The following is a 9,111-nucleotide window of genomic DNA, read 5'->3' as shown; positions in this document are numbered from 1 at the left end:
ATGCTGCCACCACCATGCTTCACCGTAGGGATGGTGTCAGGTTTCCTCCAGACACGATGCTGCCACCACCATGCTTCACCGTAGGGATGGTGTCAGGTTTCCTCCAGACATGATGCTGCCACCACCATGCTTCACCGTAGGGATGGTGTCAGGTTTCCTCCAGACACAATGCTGCCACCACCATGCTTCACCGTAGGGATGGTGTCAGGTTTCCTCCAGACATGATGCTGCCACCACCATGCTTCACCGTAGGGATGGTGTCAGGTTTCAACAACTTTGTTGAAGCAGCGATTACAACGCCACCACCATGCTTCACCGTATTTGGGGATGGTTTCCATCAAGGATCTCTCCGTACTTTGCTCTGTTCATCTTTTCCACCGATCCTGACTAGTCTCCCAGTCCCTGCTGCCATCCACCATGCTGCCACCACCATGCTTCACCGTAGGGATGGTGCCAGGTTTCCTCCAGACATGATGCTGCCACCACCATGCTTCACCGTAGGGATGGTGTCAGGTTTCCTCCAGACATGATGCTGCTACCACCATGCTTCACTGTAGGGATGGTGCCAGGTTTCCTCCAGACATGATGCTGCCACCACCATGCTTCACCGTAGGGATGGTGCCAGGTTTCCTCCAGACATGATGCTGCCACCACCGTGCTTCACCGTAGGGATGGTGCCAGGTTTCCTCCAGACGCTGACGCTTAGCATTCAGGCCAAAGAGTTCAGAATCTTGTTTTTCATGCTCTGAGAGTCCTTTAGGTTCCTTTTAGCAAACTCCAAGTGGGTTGTCATGTGCCTTTTACTGAGAAGTGGCTTCTGTCTGGCTTTGGTCACTTCCCTGACTAAGGCCCTTCTCCCCCGATTGCTCAGTTTAGCCGGACGGCCAGCTTTAGGAAGAGTCTTGCTACTTCCAAACTTTCATTTTAAGAATTGTTTATTTTATTGAACCTTTATTTAACCAGGCTGTCACACCCTGACCATAGTTTGCTTTGTCTATTTCTATGTTTTGGTTTGTCAGGGTGTGATCTGAGTGGGCATTCTGTTACATTTCTAGTTTGTCTATTTCTATGTTTTGTTTGGTCAGGGTGTGATCTGAGTGGGCATTCTATGTTACGTGTCTAGTTTGTCTGTTTCTGTGTTTTGTTTGGTCAGGGTGTGATCTGAGTGGGCATTCTATGTTGTGTGTCTAGTTTGTCTGTTTCTGTGTTTGGCCTGATATGGTTCTCAATCAGAGGCAGGTGTTAGTCATTGTCTCTGATTGGGAACCATATTTAGGCAGCCTGTTTGGTGTTGGGTTTGTTGGGTGGTTGTTTCCTGTGTTAGTACCACACGGGACTGTTTTCACTTTCTGGTTATGTGTTCATGTTCAGTTTTCTCATTAAATAAACCATGGACAACTACCGCGCTGCATTGTGGTCCGCCTCTCCTTCGACACAAGAAAACCGTTACACAGGCAAGTCAGTTAAGAACACATTTACAATGACATCCTAGGAACAGTAGGTTAACTGCCTTGTTCGGGTGCAGAAAGACAGATTTTTACCTTCTCAGCTCGGGGATTTGATACGGCAACCATTTTGATTACTGGCCCAACACTCCAATTACTAGGCTATGCTGGAGGCCACTGTGTTATGGGGGAGTTGCTGAAAGGTTTTAGTACCCTTCCCCAGATCTGTGCCTTGACACAATCCTTAGATTCCATGGCTTGGTTTTTGCTCTGACATGCAACTGTCAACTGTGGGACCTTATATAGACAGGTGTGAGCCTTCCCAAAATCATGTCCAATCAATTGAATTTACCACAGGTGGACTCCAATCAAGTTGTAGAAACATCTCAAGGATGATCAATGGAATCAGGATGCAACCTGAGCTCAATTTCGAGTCTCGTAGCAAAAGGTCTGAATACTTATGTAAATAAAGAATTTCAGTTTTTTATTTTCAATACATTTCCAAACATTTCAACAAAAAAAAACTGTTTTCGCTTTGTCGTTATGGTTACTGTGTATAGACTGATGAGCGGTACTGTGTATAGACTGATGAGCGTTACTGTGTATAGACTGATGAGCGTTACTGTGTATAGACTGATGAGCGTTACTGTGTATAGACTGATGAGCGGTACTGTGTATAGACTGATGAGCGTTATAGACTGTGTACTGTGTATAGACTGATGAGCGTTACTGTGTATAGACTGATGAGCGTTACTGTGTATAGACTGATGAGCGTTACTGTGTATAGACTGATGAGCGTTACTGTGTATAGACTGATGAGCGTTACTGTGTATAGACTGATGAGCGGTACTGTGTATAGACTGATGAGCGGTACTGTGTATAGACTGATGAGCGTTACTGTGTATAGACTGATGAGCGTTACTGTGTATAGACTGATGAACGTTACTGTGTATAGACTGATGAGCGTTACTGTGTATAGACTGATGAGCGTTACTGTGTATAGACTGATGAGCGTTACTGTGTATAGACTGATGAGCGTTACTGTGTATGTATAGACTGATGAGCGTTACTGTGTATAGACTGATGAGCGGTACTGTGTATAGACTGATGAGCGTTACTGTGTATAGACTGATGAGCGTTACTGTGTATAGACTGATGAGCGTTACTGTGTATAGACTGATGAGCGTTACTGTGTATAGACTGATGAGCGTTACTGTGTATAGACTGATGAGCGTTACTGTGTATAGACTGATGAGCGTTACTGTGTATAGACTGATGAGCGTTACTGTGTATAGACTGATGAGCGTTACTGTGTATAGACTGATGAGCGGTACTGTGTATAGACTGATGAGCGGTACTGTGTATAGACTGATGAGCGGTACTGTGTATAGACTGATGAGCGGTACTGTGTATAGACTGATGAGCGTTACTGTGTATAGACTGATGAGCGTTACTGTGTATAGACTGATGAGCGTTACTGTGTATAGACTGATGAGCGTTACTGTGTATAGACTGATGAGCGTTACTGTGTATAGACTGATGAGCGTTACTGTGTATAGACTGATGAGCGTTACTGTGTATAGACTGATGAGCGTTACTGTGTATAGACTGATGAGCGTTACTGTGTAGACTGATGAGCGGTACTGTGTATAGACTGATGGCGTACTGTGTATAGACTGATGAGCGTTACTGTGTATAGACTGATGAGCGTTACTGTGTATAGACTGATGAGCGTTACTGTGTATAGACTGATGAGCGTTACTGTGTATAGACTGATGAGCGGTACTGTGTATAGACTGATGAGCGTTACTGTGTATAGACTGATGAGCGGTACTGTGTATAGACTGATGAGCGGTACTGTGTATAGACTGATGAGCGGTACTGTGTATAGACTGATGAGCGGTACTGTGTATAGACTGATGAGCGGTACTGTGTATAGACTGACTGATGACTGATGAGCGTTACTGTGTATAGACTGATGAGCGTTACTGTGTATAGACTGATGAGCGTTACTGTGTATAGACTGATGAGCGTTACTGTGTATAGACTGATGAGCGTTGACTGTGTATAGACTGATGAGCGTTACTGTGTATAGACTGATGAGCGTTACTGTGTATAGACTGATGAGCGGTACTGTGTATAGACTGATGAGCGGTACTGTGTATAGACTGATGAGCGTTACTGTGTATAGACTGATGAGCGTTACTGTGTATAGACTGATGAGCGTTACTGTGTATAGACTGATGAGCGGTACTGTGTATAGACTGATGAGCGTTACTGTGTATAGACTGATGAGCGTTACTGTGTATAGACTGATGAGCGTTACTGTGTATAGACTGATGAGCGTTACTGTGTATAGACTGATGAGCGGTACTGTGTATAGACTGATGAGCGTTACTGTGTATAGACTGATGAGCGTTACTGTGTATAGACTGATGAGCGTTACTGTGTATAGACTGATGAGCGGTACTGTGTATAGACTGATGAGCGTTACTGTGTATAGACTGATGAGCGTTACTGTGTATAGACTGATGAGCGTTACTGTGTATAGACTGATGAGCGTTACTGTGTATAGACTGATGAGCGTTACTGTGTATAGACTGATGAGCGTTACTGTGTATAGACTGATGAGCGTTACTGTGTATAGACTGATGAGCGTTACTGTGTATAGACTGATGAGCGTTACTGTGTATAGACTGATGAGCGTTACTGTGTATAGACTGATGAGCGTTACTGTGTATAGACTGATGAGCGTTACTGTGTATAGACTGATGAGCGTTACTGTGTATAGACTGATGAGCGTTACTGTGTATAGACTGATGAGCGTTACTGTGTATAGACTGATGAGCGTTACTGTGTATAGACTGATGAGCGTTACTGTGTATAGACTGATGAGCGTTACTGTGTATAGACTGATGAGCGTTACTGTGTATAGACTGATGAGCGTTACTGTGTATAGACTGATGAGCGTTACTGTGTATAGACTGATGGCGTTACTGTGTATAGACTGATGAGCGTTACTGTGTATAGACTGATGAGCGTTACTGTGTATAGACTGATGAGCGTTACTGTGTATAGACTGATGTTACTGTGTATAGACTGATGAGCGTTACTGTGTATAGACTGATGAGCGTTACTGTGTATAGACTGATGAGCGTTACTGTGTATAGACTGATGAGCGTTACTGTGTATAGACTGATGAGCGTTACTGTGTATAGACTGATGAGCGTTACTGTGTATAGACTGATGAGCGTTACTGTGTATAGACTGATGAGCGTTACTGTGTATAGACTGATGAGCGTTACTGTGTATAGACTGATGAGCGTTACTGTGTATAGACTGATGAGCGTTACTGTGTATAGACTGATGAGCGTTACTGTGTATAGACTGATGAGCGTTACTGTGTATAGACTGATGAGCGTTACTGTGTATAGACTGATGAGCGTTACTGTGTATAGACTGATGAGCGTTACTGTGTATAGACTGATGAGCGTTACTGTGTATAGACTGATGAGCGTTACTGTGTATAGACTGATGAGCGTTACTGTGTATAGACTGATGAGCGTTACTGTGTATAGACTGATGAGCGTTACTGTGTATAGACTGATGAGCGTTACTGTGTATAGACTGATGAGCGTTACTGTTTATAGACTGATGAGCGTTACTGTGTATAGACTGATGAGCGTTACTGTGTATAGACTGATGAGCGTTACTGTGTATAGACTGATGAGCGTTACTGTGTATAGCCTGATGAGCGTTACTGTGTATAGACTGATGAGCGGTACTGTGTATAGACTGATGAGCTTTACTGTGTATAGACTGATGAGCGTTACTGTGTATAGACTGATGAGCGTTACTGTGTATAGACTGATGAGCGTTACTGTGTATAGACTGATGAGCGTTACTGTGTATAGACTGATGAGCGGTACTGTGTATAGACTGATGAGCGTTACTGTGTATAGACTGATGAGCGTTACTGTGTATAGACTGATGAGCGTTACTGTGTATAGACTGATGAGCGTTACTGTGTATAGACTGATGAGCGGTAGACTGATGAGCGTACTGTGTATAGACTGATGAGCGTTACTGTGTATAGACTGATGAGCGTTACTGTGTATAGACTGATGAGCGTTACTGTGTATAGACTGATGAGCGTTACTGTGTATAGACTGATGAGCGTTACTGTGTATAGACTGATGAGGACATTTCTATTTTTGTAAATACAATTTAGAATAAGACTCTAATGACATCACAATACCCCGTAATGACATCACAATACCCCGTAATGACATAATAATAACGTAATGACCAGGTGGCGAATCGCATCTCTGCATGTCTGGCAGACATATCAGTGTGGATGACGGATCACCACCTCAAGCTGAACCTCGGCAAGACGGAGCTGCTCTTCCTCCCGGGGAAGGACTGCCCGTTCCATGATCTCGCCATCACGGTTGACAACTCCATTGTGTCCTCCTCCCAGAGCGCTAAGAACCTTGGCGTGATCCTGGACAACACCCTGTCGTTCTCAACTAACATCAAGGCGGTGGCCCGTTCTTGTAGGTTCATGCTCTACAACATCCGCAGAGTACGACCCTGCCTCACACAGGAAGCAGCACAGGTCCTAATCCAGGCACTTGTCATCTCCCGTCTGGATTACTGCAACTCGCTGTTGGCTGGGCTCCCTGCCTGTGCCATTAAACCCCTACAACTCATCCAGAACGCCGCAGCCCGTCTGGTGTTCAAACTTCCCAAGTTCTCTCACGTCACCCCGCTCCTCCGCTCTCTCCACTGGCTTCCAGTTGAAGCTCGCATCCGCTACAAGACCATGGTGCTTGCCTACGGAGCTGTGAGGGGAACGGCACCTCAGTACCTCCAGGCTCTGATCAGGCCCTACACCCAAACAAGGGCACTGCGTTCATCCACCTCTGGCCTGCTCGCCTCCCTACCACTGAGGAAGTACAGTTCCCGCGCAGCCCAGTCAAAACTGTTCGCTGCTCTGGCCCCCCAATGGTGGAACAAACTCCCTCACGACGCCAGGACAGCGGAGTCAATCACCACCTTCCGGAGACACCTGAAACCCCACCTCTTTCAGGAATACCTAGGATAGGATAAAGTAATCCTTCTCACCCCCCCCTTAAAAGATTTAGATGCACTATTGTAAAGTGGCTGTTCCACTGGATGTCTTAAGGTGAACGCACCAATTTGTAAGTCGCTCTGGATAAGAGCGTCTGCTAAATGACTTAAATGTAAATGTAAATGATCACCATACCCCGTAATGACATCACCATACCCCGTAATGACATCACAATACCCCGTAATGACATCACAATACCCCGTAATGACATCACAATACATCACAATACCCCGTAATGACATCACAATACCCCGTAATGACATCACAATACCCCGTAATGACATCACAATACCCCGTAATGACATCAATATACCCCGTAATGACATCTCAATACCCCGTAATGACATTACAATACCCCGTAATGACATCACAATACCCAATAATGACATTACAATACCCCGTAATGACATCACAATACCCTGTAATGACATCACAATACCCCAGCATGTGGATAAAGGAAAGGGGTCTGAATACTTACAGAATGTACATGTTGTATCTGTGTAGAGAATACAACGACATGATTTATTTATCAAGCCCTTTCTACATCAGCCGATGTCACAAAGTGCTTGTACAGAAACCCAGCTTAAAACCCCCCCAAAACAGCAAGCGATGCAGGTGTAGAAACACGGTGGCTAGGAAAAAACTAGCCTAGAAAGGCCAGAACCTCGGAAGAAACCTAGAGAGGAACCAGGTTATGATGGGAACCAGGCTCTGAATGGGTTCAATACATGTTGTATCCAAGCTGAGTTATACCGACTTGAATTGGTTCAGAGTCAATTCCTCAGTATCGATTGAAGTCCGGCATTAAAGCCGGACAGAAAATGTGTACGAGTGTCTCACATTTGAAGACTGCAAGTGTCATCTCACAGTGATGAACTCTGTATTCCGGATTCATCTTCCCCTTTTCATCTTCCGGAACAATCATTTTTAGTGTTCCGTTGTCCTCGGTTCCTAGGTTCCGTCCTCATTGGCCCTTCTAAACGTTCTCCGCCCGGGGGACTGTCTGAATGCAGGGAAACCCTGAGGACTGATATATAAATCCTCTTGGAACAACAATAGTTCACGTCCTGCTTTATCTCAATATTCCTTTCACCATCGGTGTATTTCTCCTTGTGGGATTGTTACAAAGGATGTGTCCTAAACGGCACCCTATTCATTACATAATGCAGGGCTTTTCACCTGGTCTAAAGTAGTGCACTATGTAGGGAATAGGGTTCTATAGGGCTCTGGTCTAAAGTAGTGCACTATATAGGGAATAGGGTTCTATAGGGCCCTGGTCTAAAGTAGTGCACTATATAGGGAATAGGGTGCCATAGGGCTCTGGTCTAAAGTAGTGCACTATGTAGGGAATAGGGTGCCATTTGGGATGCATTTCAAAAGTCATCCCCCTGATTCTGTGAGAGACATACATTGGAGAAACGGAGAAACAGGCTTCTAGTGTTGTTACTCTACAAAGGTCATGTAATTCCGTTCCTATGTAATGGATGGACATGGACTATACAAAGGGTTGGCTGTGAAGCAATCAGTATTTTAAAACCAATAGAGTCTGATGAAGGTCTCTCTGAGCCTGTTTTTAACCAGGGCATAACTTTTTTTCCCCAGTCGGATAAACACTCCAAACAGCTTACCCGACCGCTGGGAGGCGTCCGTTTGGTCCTAAAGCACACCGGTTCATCGTTTACTATCATCACATTCCAATGATAAAACAGGGGGGGAGACAATAATGGGGGGCATTCCCCCCCCCCCGTTTCCCAGTGGAAGTTGCACCCCTGTTTTTAAATATGGATTAGTAATAAACAGCATATTTTCCTAATGGAGGGAGTGTCGTACCTCACCTTCTAATACATCTGAACCAATACAGTCTGATGAAGGACTTTTTAACTATGGATCACTAACCAATACAGTCCACGTTACAGCGCCTTCAGAATGTATTCAAACCCCTTAACTTATTCCACATTTTGTTTATGTTAAACCCCTTAACTTATTCCACATTGTCTTTATGTTAAACCCCTTTAACTTATTCCACATTTTGTGAATGTTAAAGGCTTCAAACCCCTTAATTAACTTATTTCACATTCTGTTTATGTTAAAGTATTCAAACCCCTTTATCTTATTCCACATTGTCTTTATGTTAAACCCCTTTAACTTATTCCACATTGTGTTTATGTTAAACCCCTTTAACTTATTCCACATTGTCTTTATGTTACAGAATGAATTCAAATCGTTAAATGTATGTTATTTCCCCCTCATTCATATACACACAATTCCCCATTATGACAAAGTGAACACATGTTGTTGGACATTTTTTGGGCAAATGTATTGAAAATGTAATACAGAACTATATAATTTACATAATTATTCACACCCCCATGTGTCAATAGTTTGAAGAAGTGGCTTTGACTGTGATTACAGCTTCGAGTCTTTCTGGGTACGTCTTTACTAAGAGCTGTCTACACATGTATTGTGCAACATTTGACGATTATTATTTTGTAAATTCTTCCAGTTCTGTCAAATTGGTTTGTTGACCATCAA

The sequence above is a fragment of the Oncorhynchus nerka genome, unplaced genomic scaffold (genome assembly GCF_034236695.1).
Source record: "Oncorhynchus nerka isolate Pitt River unplaced genomic scaffold, Oner_Uvic_2.0 unplaced_scaffold_936, whole genome shotgun sequence".
Lineage (NCBI taxonomy): Eukaryota > Metazoa > Chordata > Actinopteri > Salmoniformes > Salmonidae > Oncorhynchus > Oncorhynchus nerka.
This window is presented reverse-complemented; position numbering follows the sequence as displayed.